Here is a 14,336-nt window from a genome sequence, read left to right on the forward strand (position 1 = left end):
TATATATTTATTTACCTTTTTAAAAAAATGTTATTTCACTCAACTAACATAAAACCTAAATTAAAAGTGAAACATACTCCACAAGTAATGCAATTAGAACCTTCTTGTCCTTCATAATATTGGTCAGTTTAGGATTTAAGTTATATATACTAACAATGTTAAAATAAAATAACACTATCAATTCAAGTAAAGCAATTATAGCAGGTTATTACTTTTCTTTTTAAGTTACTCTCTCTATATATATATATATATGACTTGCTATGAAGAGTTACATATTTTTATAGATTGAATTCACCTAATGGTGTAGATAATCTATATATTGTCAAGGCACGAAACATAAACTAGTCAGCTTAAAACAAGTCTCCGCAGCAAACTTTCTCATAAGACAAAGGCAAAAGTATATTTTGAGATAAAAAAATGTCTGCAGATAAAATTATGTTGGGATTTTAAGCTTGTGTAGCTTAAAGATAGTGAATGAGAAATATAGAAAAAATAAAATATTTGAGTTTTCCTCCTTGGCAAAGGGACATTGTCCCATATTGAAGGAAGAAAACGCTTTTGACGGGTATATATATAATTGCTCTTCTTCTAGCTCTTAAAAAGTTAAGAAGAAGGCAAGTCTCGCGCCGTCGTCGTCGTCGCTCGGCTCGGTTTTGGTGTCGGTCGATTGATTGATTGATTAATCTTTTTGGACAAATTCCTTTCAATTATTTAATTAATTAATTAAATAATTAACGAAAAATTCAATTCGGAATAATAAATGACCCACGACCCGGTCCGGTCAGGCCCGTTTTCTTTCCCGGATTATTTTAAATTCGTTTTCCCGCAATATTTCAAATAGCCTGACCTTTTCAAAAACAGTGCCAACAACTCTATAAATATACTTTGAATCCCAGAATCTTTCCTTAAGAAATTTTCTGATAGGAAAGACTAAGCGCATGTTGACTAGCAAATTCGATATGAAAGACTTAGGAGTTGCTGATGTGATCTTAGGAATCAGAATTCACAAGACTCCACAAGGTCTAGCATTATCATAGTCTCACTACATTGAAAAGGTACTTGACAAGTTCAAATATTTGGATTTCAAAATTGCCAAGACTGCAATTGACGTGAGTTAAGCACTTCAAAAGAATGAAGGTGAAAGTGACTCACATCTGGACTATGAAAGAGTATTGGGAAGTTTGATGTATATCATGAATTGTACGCGACTAGATATAGCAAGTGCTATTAGTAAACAGAGTCGGTTTACAAGTAATCTCAATCACATATATTGGATGACAATGAAACGAGTTTTGGGGTATCTCAAACATACCCAAAATTACGCTTTGCATTATAACAAATATCCCTCCGTGATCGAGGGATATAGTGATGCAAATTGGATCACTGGATCATCTGAAGTTAAATCCACGAGTGGATATATTTTCACAATTGGGGGTGGAGCAGTGTCTTAGAAATCATCCAAACAAACGTGCGTCGCCTGTTCTACAATGGAATCTGAATTCATAGCTTTAGATAAGGCCGGTGAAGAAGCTGAATGGCTCCGAAATTTCTTGGAAGATATTCCATTTTGGCCCAAACCTTTGGCACCTATTTGTATACATTGTGATAGTCAAGCAGCAATAGGCAGGTCATGGAGTGTTATGTATAATGAAAAATCTCGTCATATATGACAGAGACACAATGCCGTTAGACAACTACTCTCTAGTAGTGTTATCACAATTGACTACGTAAAGTCAAGAGATAACGTGTCAGATCCACTTACAAAAGGCCTATCTAGAGAGGTAGTTGAAAGATCATCGAAGGGAATGGGGTTAAGGTCTAGGATAAATCATCATGGCGGTAACTTTACCTAGCAGACTGGAGATCCCACGAGCTAGGTTCAAAGAGATCAAACAAAGTTATGAATGACGGTTCAACATTGTCAAATAACTCAACCCATTCTCGTGATGAAGATAATGTTCAGAAATCGAGGTAAAACATTAAGGCTTTTTGATGAGTCAATAAAATTTAAAGTTTTTTAATGATTTGCTAAGTCTGGTAGGATATGACCAGATAGTGTGTCTGTAAGATTACATGTTTAGAAATCACCTATGTGAGTGTGAAGTGTAAGCCGCTTCAAGGGGAATGAAAGTAAAGGCCCATTCTCTAAGCATTCATGAAACCAGGCGGTGTTCATGGCTGAAACGAACACAACCATGAGAACCATAGATGGTTAAGGATTGATTGTGTGACTTATGTTATCTAGGTATACAACAAAGCTCAACGGTTCAAAGATATAAAATCTACCGATTAACCGGGTATATCCGATATAAGTTCACTATGACAAGTTAACATGGGAAACCTACTTATCCAGATGCAATTAATTCTTGCATGTAAAACACATACGCGTCCATGCATTCCTTTATTTTATAGCCATTCCCCATTCATGTGGGAGATTGTTGGGATTTTAAGCTTGTGTAGCTTCAAGAGGGTGAATGAGAAATGGAGAGAAAATAAAATATTTGAGTTTCCCTCCTTGGCAAAGGGATATTGTCCCATATTGGAGGAAGAAAAGGCTTTTTATGGGTATATATATAATTGTTCTTCTTCTAGTTCTTAAAAAGTTAAGAAGAAGGCAAGCCTCGCGTCGTCGTCGCTCGCTCGACTCGGCTTCGGCTTCGACTTCGGATTTGGATTTGGTCAAAAATCGATTGATTGATTAATCATTTTGCACAAAATTTCTTTCAATTATTTATTTAATTAATTAAATAATTAACAAAAAATTCAATCCGGAATAACCCATGACCCATGACCCGCAACCCGGTCCGGTCAGGCCTGTTTTCTTTTCCGGATTATTTTAAATCTGTTTTCCCGTAATATTTCAAACAGCCTGAACTTTTCAGAAATAGTGCCAGCAACTCTATAAATATTCTTTGAATCCTAGAATCTTTCCTTACAAATTTTTCTGATCTTCTTATTCTTCTTCTTCTGCAGAATAATGCCAATGTGTTTTACAGCCTTCGAGTGGCTCGCTGTTCACCAGTATTTTTGGTACCAACACTCCGGTGAATTAAATCATTCTATCCTGGGAGGAAATATTCCAGCACCTTGGGTACTTGAGGGGAATAATTTCCTTAAGGACATATTGTGTATTCAGTGGGCTCGATTTATTCCTATTCTATTTTTACAGAATTTATTTCGTTAAACAGGTGTTACTAGCTTTCTGTTTTGTTTATATATTTCAGAAAGTTTAATGGTTTAATTATTTATTACAGCAATACAGATTTATAACAATCTTAAGCAAATTATTTTATTATATTCTGTATTCTGTTTGTGGAGATTAAAACCTGTGAGGTTTTCTACTCCTTCTGAATTTTTCTATTCTGATTTGAAGATATAAAAACTTCATCGGAGTATTAAAATTTAGAAAACGATTTGAAGAACATAAAAATTCATCGTTTTCTGTGAAACAATATATAAAAACTTCGGTTTTATTTATTATACGTACTGTTTGTTGTTAATAACAATATTATTTACTGTTCTGGTTTTGCCATTGATTGAACTCTTATGTTGTTTACAGTGAGAAATTCAAAGTGTGGGGGGTGTCTAGCAAAGGTACAAGTTCCTTTACCTAAAAGGGTTAAAATCGGACAAAAAACTGTAGATTGCATTTTCATTGGATATGCTACAAATAGTAAAGCATGTTGGTTTTTGGTTCATAAATCCGATAATCCCGAAATTCACATTAATACAGTAATAGAATCAGATAATGCTAAATTCTTTGAAAGCATCTATCCGTATAAAACTGAATGTGAGTCATTAAGTGAAAGACCTAAACGACATCGGGAAGAACCAAAGGAAAATACTCCAAGTATAGAAGATCCAAGGCGTAGCAAACATCAACGAACATCTTCTACTTCCTTTGGACTAGATTTTGTGACATTCTTGCTTGAAAATGAGCCTCAAACGTTTAAAACAGCTATGTCATCTTCTGATTCAGCGTTTTAGAAAGAGGTAGTCAATAGTGAGATTCAATCAATTTTGGATAATCATACATGAGAATTGGTTTATCTTCCTCCAAGAAATAAGCCTTTAGGTTGAGAGTAAAAGCAGTGTGTTTTACAGCCTTCGAGTGGCTCGCTGTTCGCCGACGTATTTGGTACCATCACTCCTGTAATGACCCAAAGGGTCATCTTGTGAATTAAGGCTCTATTCCGGGCCCGTTAGCCTTAAAAACCTTATTTTTACTCATCTCGATTTGCGTGCACAGTCCGGACGTAAATCTGAAAAGCCTTTATGTGGAAATTTATGAAGTAATAATTTTTGTGATTTAAAATTTATTTTTAGTTGACTTTGGTCAACGTTTTGAGTAAACGGACCCGGATCCATGTTCCGACGGTCCAGGATGGTCCATAGTAAAATATGAGACTTGGGCGTATGTCCAAAATCGAATTCCGAGGTCCCTAGCTCGAGAAATAATTTTTTGATGAAAATTGTAAGACTGAAATTTTATGGATTTAAAAAAATTGATTAATGCCTGATCTCGTTGGTATCGGGCCTGTATTTTTGTTTTGTTGCCCGGTACAAGTTTAATATAATATATAAGTGATGTCTGTGAAATTTGGTAGAAATCGGAGTTGATTTGACGTGATTCGGATGTCCGGTTGAGAAGATAGTAGTTTTGAAATGTTCTTGAGGAATTAATGAGTTTTGGTGTTAAATCCATAGTTTTAGGTGTTATTTTTGTTATTTGATCACACGAACAAGTTCATATGATGTTTTTAGACTTGCGTGCATATTTGGTTTGGAGCCCCAAGGGCTCGGGTGAATTTCAGATAGGCTACGGAATGATTTTAGAACTTAGTGAATTGCTGGTGTAACTGGTGTCTGTAGCAGGCCTCTGGTCTTGTAATTGTGAGATCAGGCTTCGCAAATGCGAACTAACAGGCCTGGCAATTGCGAAGAAGGCCTGGGCTAGCATGTTCTCGCAGTTGCGAGATTTTCTTTGCAATTGTGATGGGGGTTTGGGGAAGGGTATGTTTGCAAATGCAATGGGCCAATTGTCGCAAATACGACATATTCTTCGCAAATGTGAAGGCAGAGGAAATGTGCAGGATCTCGCATTTGCGATGACCCCTTCCCATTTGCGAGCTTCGCAATTGCGAAGCTCAGGTCGCAAATGCGACATCCGCAGTTGATAACTTTGGACTTAGACGAGATTTTTCATTCATTCTTCAATTTTTCAAACCCTAAACCTTAAGAGGCGATTTTCCAAAGACGAAATCTTCCCCAAATCATAGGTAAGTGATTCCTAACTCTTTTCTTTCAATCTTTTACATCTTATAACAAGATTTCAACCTAGAATCTAGAACTGTTATGGTGAAATTAGGATTTTTGGGTAGTACTTAGGAATTTCGAAATCTGGGGATTTAGACCTCGAATTGAGGTCGGATTCCAAAACCAATTGTATATCCGTGCTCGGGGGAGAATGGGTAAACGGATTTTGGTATGAACCTCGAATTTAGACCAAGCGGGCCCGTGGTCAATTTTTGACTTTCGTTGGGTAAACTTAGGAAAACTATAATTATGCATTAAAGTTGATTCCTTTAGCGATAATTGATGATATTAAACTAATTATGATTAGATACGATTGGGTTGGAGGTGAATTCTAAATGGAAAGTTGTACTTGAGCAGTGAGTGGCCTGCAAAATCGAGGTAAGTGTTGTGTCTAACCCTGACTTGAGGGAATTAGGAACCTTAGATTACTTGCTAAGTGAAATTCATATGAGCTGCGTATATGTGAGGTGACGAGTACTTATGTGCCGCCAATTTAGCTATTTTCCATGATTCTCAGTTTTTCTTATATTGTCTCATTCCTATGCCTAATTGCTATGTGTTATATTAGTGTTGTTCAATTTATCATTCTTATCGTGGTTACGAATTTTCTGGTGATAATTGAGTTTTTATTTCAAAGTTGAGATTGATGTTATGGAACCAAATGTTGAAGTAAGGTTTGTACTTGTTATTCTATCTCCCTATTATTATTTATTCATTGTATTATGGTAAGGGAGAGTGTTAATGCACGAAGGGTGATGACGTGCTATATTGCGAGTGTTAATGCGTGAAGGGTGATGCCGTGCCATATTATGAGTGTTAATGCACGAAGGGTGATGACGTGCCATGATATGAGAGTTAATGCATGAAGGGTGATGTCGTGCCGTTTCTATTTATTTCATAGTGAGATTGAGAGTAAAAGCACGAAGGGTGATGTCGTGCATTTTTTCTTACTATATTCACTATTCCTGTTGATTCCTGGTATATTGACTGCTCCGGTGATCATTCTGTTGTAGTTCTTTATCTTGCATTCCTCTCAGTATGTTCCCCTACCAACATTTCCTGTTTAGTTCTTCATTTCTGTTATTTGTATATACACTGTTAAATTGTACATGTTGATTTGTAGGTGCCTTTCCTTAGCCTCGTCACTCTTTCGTCGAGGTTAGGCTCGACACTTACCAGTACATGGGGTCGGTTTTACTTATACTGCACTCTGCACTTTTTGTGCAGATTTTGATACCAGCTCGGGTTGATCGAGATTTTTGCTATTGGTCCACTGTCCGGAGATTCAAAGTAGATCTGTCGGCGTTCACAAACCATGAAGTCCCCATCTATCTTTTCTGTTCTGCTGTTTCTTTCATTCAGACAGTTGTATTTCTTTCAGATTATTACTTGTAGTAAATTCTAGAATGCTCGTGAATTGTGACTCCAGATCCGGGTAGCAGTAATTAATACAGTCTTATGATATTCCATACTTCTTATATTTTATCTTAGTTAATTATTATTAATTACTGAATGGAAATAAGGAATTGGTTTAATGATTCTATAATGTAGGCTTGCCTAGAAAGTGGAATGTTATGCGTCATCACGGTCCCGTCGGTGGGAAATTTTGGGTCGTGACAGCTCCGGTGCGTTAAATCATTCTATCGTGGGAGGATATATTCCAGCACCTCGGGTACTTGAGGGGGGTAATTTCCTTAAGGGCACACTGTGTATTCAGTGGGCTCGATTTATTCCTATACTGTTTTTCCAGAATATATTTTGTTAAACAAGTGTTACTAACTTTCTGTTTTGTTTATATATATTTCAGAATGTTTAATGGTTTAATTATTTATTACAGCAATACAGATTTATAACAATCTTAAGAAAATTATTTTATTATATTTTGTATTCTGTTTGTGGAGATTAAAACATGTGTGGTTTTCTACTCCTTCTGAATTTTACTATTCTGATTTGAAGATATAAAAACTTCATCAGAGTATTGTAATTCTGAAAACGATTTGAAGAACATAAAAACTTTATCGTTTTCTGCGAAACAATATATAAAAACTTCGATTTTATTTATTATACGTACTGTTTGTTGTTAATAACAGTATTATTTACTGTTCTGGTTTTGCCATTAATTGAACTCTTCTGTTGTTTACAGTGAGAAATGGGGGGTGTCTAGCAAAGGTACAAGTTCCTTTACCTAAAAGGGTTAAAATCGGATCAAAAACTGTAGATTGCGTTTTCATTAGATATGCTACAAACAGTAAAGCATGTCGGTTTTTGGTTCATAAATCCGATAATCCCGAAATTCATGTTAATACGGTAATGGAATCAGATAATGCTGAATTCTTTGAAATCATCTATCCGTATAAAACTGAATGTGAGTCATTAAGTGAAAGACCTAAACGACCTCGAGAAGAACCAAAGAAAAATACTCCAAGTATAGAAGATCCAAGGCGTAGCAAACGTCAACGAACATCTACTTACTTTGGACTAGATTTTGTGACATTCTTGCTTGAAAATGAGCCTCAAACGTTTAAAGCAGCTATGTCATCTTCTGATTCAACGTTTTGGAAAGAGGCAGTCAATAGTGAGATTCAATCAATTTTGGATAACCATACATGGGAATTGGTTGATATTCGTCCAGGAAATAAGCCTTTAGGTTCGAAATGGATCTTTAAACGGAAAGTGAAAGTTGATGGCACTATTGACAAATATAAGGCAAGACTTGTCGTTAAAGGTTATAGACAAAAGGAAGGCCTTAATTACTTTGACACTTACTCATCAGTAATGAGTATAACATCTATTAGGGTGTTAGTGGCACTAGCGGTCGTGTATGGTCTTGAAATCCATCAAATGGATGTTAAAACAACTTTCTTAAATGGAGAATTGGAGGAAGAGATTTACATAGAACAACCTGAGGGTTTTGTGGTTACTGTTAAAGAAATAAAAGTGTGCAAATTTGTTAAGTCGCTTTATGGACTTAAACAAGCACCCAAACAATGGCATGCCAAATTTGACCAAACAATATTGACAAGTGGGTTTAAAATAAACGAGTGCAACAAATGTGTTTACATTTAAAACACTCCAGGTCATGAAGTCATTGTTTGTTTATATGTTGATGACATGTCGATAATGAGCAAAAACATGGCAGATATAAATGCTACTAAGCGCATGTTAGATAGCAAATTCGATATGAAAGACTTAGGAGTTGCTGATGTGATCTTAGGAATCAGAACTCACAAGACTCCAGAAGGTCTAGCATTATCATAGTCTCATTATATTGAAAAGGTACTTGACAAGTTCAAGTATTTGGATTTCAAATTTGCCAAGACTCCAATTGACGTGAGTTATGCACTTCAAAAGAATGAAGGTGAAAGTGACTCACAACTGGACTATGCAAGAGTATTACGCGACCAGATGTAGCATGTGCTATTAGTAAACTGAGTCGGTTTACAAGTAATCCCAATCACATACATTGGATGGCAATGAAACGAGTTTTGGGGTATCTCAAACATACACAAAATTATGCTTTGCATTATAACAAATATCCCTCCGTGATCGAGGGATATAGTGATGCAAATTGGATCACTGGATCATCTGAAGTTAAATCTGCAAGTGGGTATGTTTTCATAATTGGGGGTGGAGCAGTGTCTTAAAAATCATCCAAACAAACGTGCATCGCCCGTTCTACAATGGAATCTGAATTCATAGCTTTAGATAAGGCCGGTGAAGAAGCTGAATGGCTCCGGAATTTCTTGGAAGATATTCCATTTTGGCCCAAACCTTTGGCACCTATTTGTATACATTGTGATAGTCAAGCGACAATAGGCAGGGCAGGGAGCGTTATGTATAACGGAAAATCTCATCATATGTGACATAGACACAATACCGTTAGACAACTACTCTCTAGTGGTGTTATCACATTTGACTTCGTAAAGTCAAATCAGATCCACTTACAAAAGGCCTATCTAGAGAGGCAGTTGAAAGATCATCACAGGGAATGGGGTTAAGGTCTAGGACAAGTCATCATGACAGTAACTCTACCTAGCTGACTGGAGATCCCACGAGCTAGGTTCAAAGAGATCAAACAAAGTTATGAATGACGGTTCAACATTGTCAAATAACTCAGCCCATTCTCGTAATGAAGACAATGTTCAAAAATTGAGGTAAAGCAATAAGGCTTTTTGATGAGTCAACAAAGCTTAAAGTTTTTTAATAATTTGCTAAGTCTGGCAGGATATGACCAGTTAGTGTGTCTATAGGATTACATGTTTAGAAATCACCTATGTGAGTGTGAAGTGTAAGCCGCTTCAAGGGGAATGAAAGTAAAGGCCCATTCTCTAAGCACTCATGAAACCAGGCGGTGTTCATGGCTGAAACGAACACAACCGTGAGAACCATAGATTGCTAAGGATTGATTGTGTGACTTATGTTGTCTAGGTATACAATAAAGCTCGGCGATTCAAGGATATCAAATCTACCGATTGACTGAGTATATCCGATATAAGTTCACTACGGAAAGTTTAAAGGGAAGCCTACTTATCCAGATGCAATTAATTCTTGCATGTAAAACACACACGCGCCCGTGCATTCCTTAATTCATAGCCATTCCTCATTCATGTGGGGGATTGTTGGGATTTTAAGCTTGTATAGCTTAAAGAGGGTTAATGAGAAATATAGGAAAAATAAAATATTTGAGTTTCCCTCCTTGGCAAAGGGACATTGTCCCATATTGGGGGAAAAAAAGGCTTTTGATGGGTATATATATAATTGCTCTTCTTCTAGCTCTTAAAGAGATAAGAAGAAGGCGGGTCTCGCGTCGTCGTCGTCGCTCGCTCGGCTTCGGCTTCGGATTTGGATTTGGTCAAAGATCGATTGATTGATTAATATTTTTGGACAAAATTCCTTTTAATTATTTAATTAATTAATTAAATAATTAACGAAAAATTTAATCCGAAATAATCCATGACCCGCGACCTGGTCCGGTCAGGCCCGTTTTCTTTCCCGGATTATTTTTAATCCGTTTTCCAGCAATATTTCAAACAGCGTGACCTTTTCAGAAACAGTGCTAGCAACTTTATAAATATACTTTGAATCCCAGAATCTTTCCTTACGAAATTTTCTGATCTTCTTCTTCTTCTTCTTCTACACAAAAATTTCAGTGTGTTGTACAGCCTTCGAGTGGCTCGCTGTTCACCGGCGTTTTTGGTACCAACACTCCGGTGAGTTAAATCGTTCTATCTTGGGAGGATATATTCCAGCATCTCGGGTACTTGAGGGGAATAATTTTCTTAAGGACACACTGTGTTTTCAGTGGGCTCGATTTATTCCTATACTGTTTTTCCAGAATTTATTTTGTTAAACAAGCGTTACTAACTTTCTATTTTGTTTATATATATATTTCAGAACGTTTAATGGTTTAATTGTTTATTATAGCAATACAGATTTATAACAAATTATTGTTAGTAATAACTAGAATTGGTTGTGCTCTATGAAGAAATCAAGTCAGAGTTAAGACGATAAACACCCTCTTCTATTCGTAATAGATTAGTTGAATAACTTTACAGATAAAAATAGAATTCCACACGGCTATAGAAGTGAACGACTTGATAGCCAACGATAGCCTTCTATAAAAATTCTTGGTGATGCACCCACTTGTCAGGTATATGGGGTTTAAATGTTGAACTTTAGGCAAATCAAGTTCTCTACTTTATATAGCATGCCATGTTTCATTTACACTAATTTATTCAGTAATTAGGAAACTATGCATTGGATAAAGCCGTAAACACTACTAGAAATTCGCTAAAAATCGACCAAAATTTTCCGACAAACATTGGTCGATCAGAAAAAGCAACCAAAAACCGTTCAGGTTGGACGGAAACTGGAAAAAATATATTTTACATTTTTAAAAAAATAAATACCGACCAAAGTTGGTCGGTAAATTGGTCAACAAGTTGACCGAGCTGGTCAGACTTGCTTAGTCAAAGAAATTTTTGGATTACCGACCAACTTTGGTCGGTAATGTGGACCCAATTTTTTAATTTTAATAATTCTTTTATTATTTAAAATATTTTATAAAATTTAAAGAATTAATATTTAAAATTACCAACCAACGTTGGTCAGTTAATGCAGGGGAAGCATTTACCGACCAACTTTGGTCGGTATTTTATTTTCTGGAAAATAACAGACCAAAGTTGGTCGGTTATTAGGTCAACATTGGTCAACCTTTTGAATCACTTTTATATTTACTATCTAAATGATATAAATGTAATCCGTTAACACTTTTGTAATACAAATAATGAATACACTAACATATGCTATATATAACATGCTATATATATAGTTAAAGTGGTACAATGAAGCGTGTTTTATATACACACACACACACACACACACACACTAACATATACTATAACAAGCTATATATATAGTTAAAGTATTACAATAAAATGTGTGTGTGTGTGTATATATATATATATATAGGAACACGAACCGCTAGGACCACGGGGTCGGATTCTTTTAGGGATAGACTTGTGAAGATCCTAATTAGTATATATAATTTATCATCAAATATATCTATTTGTGTCACGACCCAAAATCTCACTACAGACGTCATGATGGCTCCTAGTCTCTAAGACTAGGTAAGCCGATTTCTATTACATTTTGAAGCCATTTTATTTTTGAATTAAATAAGTAACCAGAACTAACAACGGAATAAATATGAATATACAACCTCCCAAGACTGGTAGTACTGAGTCACGAACTCTAACTGAATACATGGAATGATCACGAGGACCGAATATACAATACTGTTTGATTACAAATTAACAGTACAATGAAATAAAAAAACTCTAAGGGATTGCGACAACCAAGCAGCTCTACCTTGAATCCTTATGATCGCGCTTTAACTCTGCTCAAGTCCGATATCTCCAATACCTGGCTCTGCACAAAAATGTGCAGAAGTGTAGTATGAGTACACCACGGTCGATATCCAATAAGTATCAAGACTAACTTCAATGGAGTAGAGACGAGGTACAGTCAAGACACTCACTAGTCTAATAACCTGTGCAATATAATATACAAAATAATAGGAAAAAATAATAATAAGGGCAACATAAAACAACCAATGATATGCATAGTAAGACAATAAAATCACCATTTAATATCGCTCAACAATTAATAAATATAATTACACCAGTTAAATCAAGTTCTTCAATTAAATATCTTTCACATATAATTCTTTCATATAATTCTTCTTGAATAAAAATCCTTTCAAATAAATATTTTTTGAATATAATTCTTTCGATTAAAGAGTCACCATGTGACATCTCATTTCAAAATCATAAAAAAAATACGGGTCTCAGCCAATTTTTATATTTTTCGTAAACACGGGTCTCAACTCATTTTTCATATTTCCACGGCACCTCGTGCCCATAATTAAATCATCATATTTTCCCGGTACCTCGTTCCCTCTTTTCATATCACAACTGCACGGACAATTCACGTGTCAAATATCATTAACATTTCATCACAGCACCTCATTCCCACAATTCATTTTATAATCCGCCTGGCAATAGCCACATGCTCTCAATTTCAACATAAATCAGATTATTATCAATTTACCAACAACAAGACAAATTGCACAAGGTATAAAAATAAACACAAGAAAATCACAACATCACATGAAAATCATCAACGCCACAACCCCACATCATCACATATCGTCCCTGACAATAGCCACCCTTATCGCTCCTATAGCCACCCTTATTGCTCCGCTTAGACAATATCGCTCCGCCTAGACAATATCAATAGCCACCCTTATTGCTCATATTGCCACCCTTATCGCTCTTATTGCCACCCTTATCGTTCCTATTGCCACCCTTATCTCCTCAAAATAATAATTCACACAACAATTTACATGACAATATAACAAAATCAATTCACATTACAGTTTGCCTAATGGCCACAACAAATTCCAAGGATATAACAAAATCAATTAATTTTATAACAAATAGCCAAAAGCTCCACACAATGTATACAACACCCAAAAATAACCAATAGAGATAGAAATTACTCAACATAAATGAAAGTCTTAATTAAATTCAAATTTTTAATAATTATATAAACACCTCTTCTTAAGCTCATTTAATTAATTATTTGCAGAAGAAAAATTCATAATGAAATTAAATTACAATAATTATCAAACCAGCAAATTCACGGAATTACATAAATAATCAAGTAACAATCACATCAAATTGTCATATAACAACAGATTCAACAATGACAATGATTTAGGCATGGCAAACAGATGATTTAATACTTATCCACGATTACCCAATTTACTACACAATAATGCCTAAGACTTTAATCCAATAAATATTTGCACATATAAGCCCGAGTACGTACTCGTCACTTCGCGTACAGGGCTTTTCACATTTCACAAATGGCACATAAGACTCGATGCCTAAGGGGTAATTCCCCCACTCGAGGTTAAGCAAGACACTTACCTCTTTGAAGTTATGTCGATATTCCAAGATCGCCTTCTCGCTTGAATTGACCTCCGGACAGCTCAAATCTATCCAAATTAATTGTATAACTTCATTAAAATTCATCGAAAATAATTCCGGATAATAATACGTCGACTTAAAAATTTGTTCCAAAAAGTTAAAAAAAATTAACGCGGGACCCGCCCCTCGGAACTCGACATAATTTTCATTAAACCCAAACACCCATTCTGATATGAGTTCAACCATACCAATTTTATTGAATTCCAATAACAACTCGACCTCCAAATCTTAAATTTAAACCAAGAGGGTTTTTTATAAATTTTTCAACCCAATTCACTAATTTAGTGATAAAAACAACAATAGATTCATGTAATTTAACCAAAATCAAGTTAGAAATTATAACTCCAATGTTTTCCTTGAAAAACTCACGAAACATCGCCTCACCCGAGCTTCCTTGGTCCAAATATGGAAGAATGACACGAATTTGGACTTTATTCTGTTGCCCAGGGGTTTGTTCTTTGCGTT

This window comes from Nicotiana tabacum, chromosome 24, assembly GCF_000715075.1.
Source record: "Nicotiana tabacum cultivar K326 chromosome 24, ASM71507v2, whole genome shotgun sequence".
In the NCBI taxonomy this organism is placed as follows: domain Eukaryota; kingdom Viridiplantae; phylum Streptophyta; class Magnoliopsida; order Solanales; family Solanaceae; genus Nicotiana; species Nicotiana tabacum.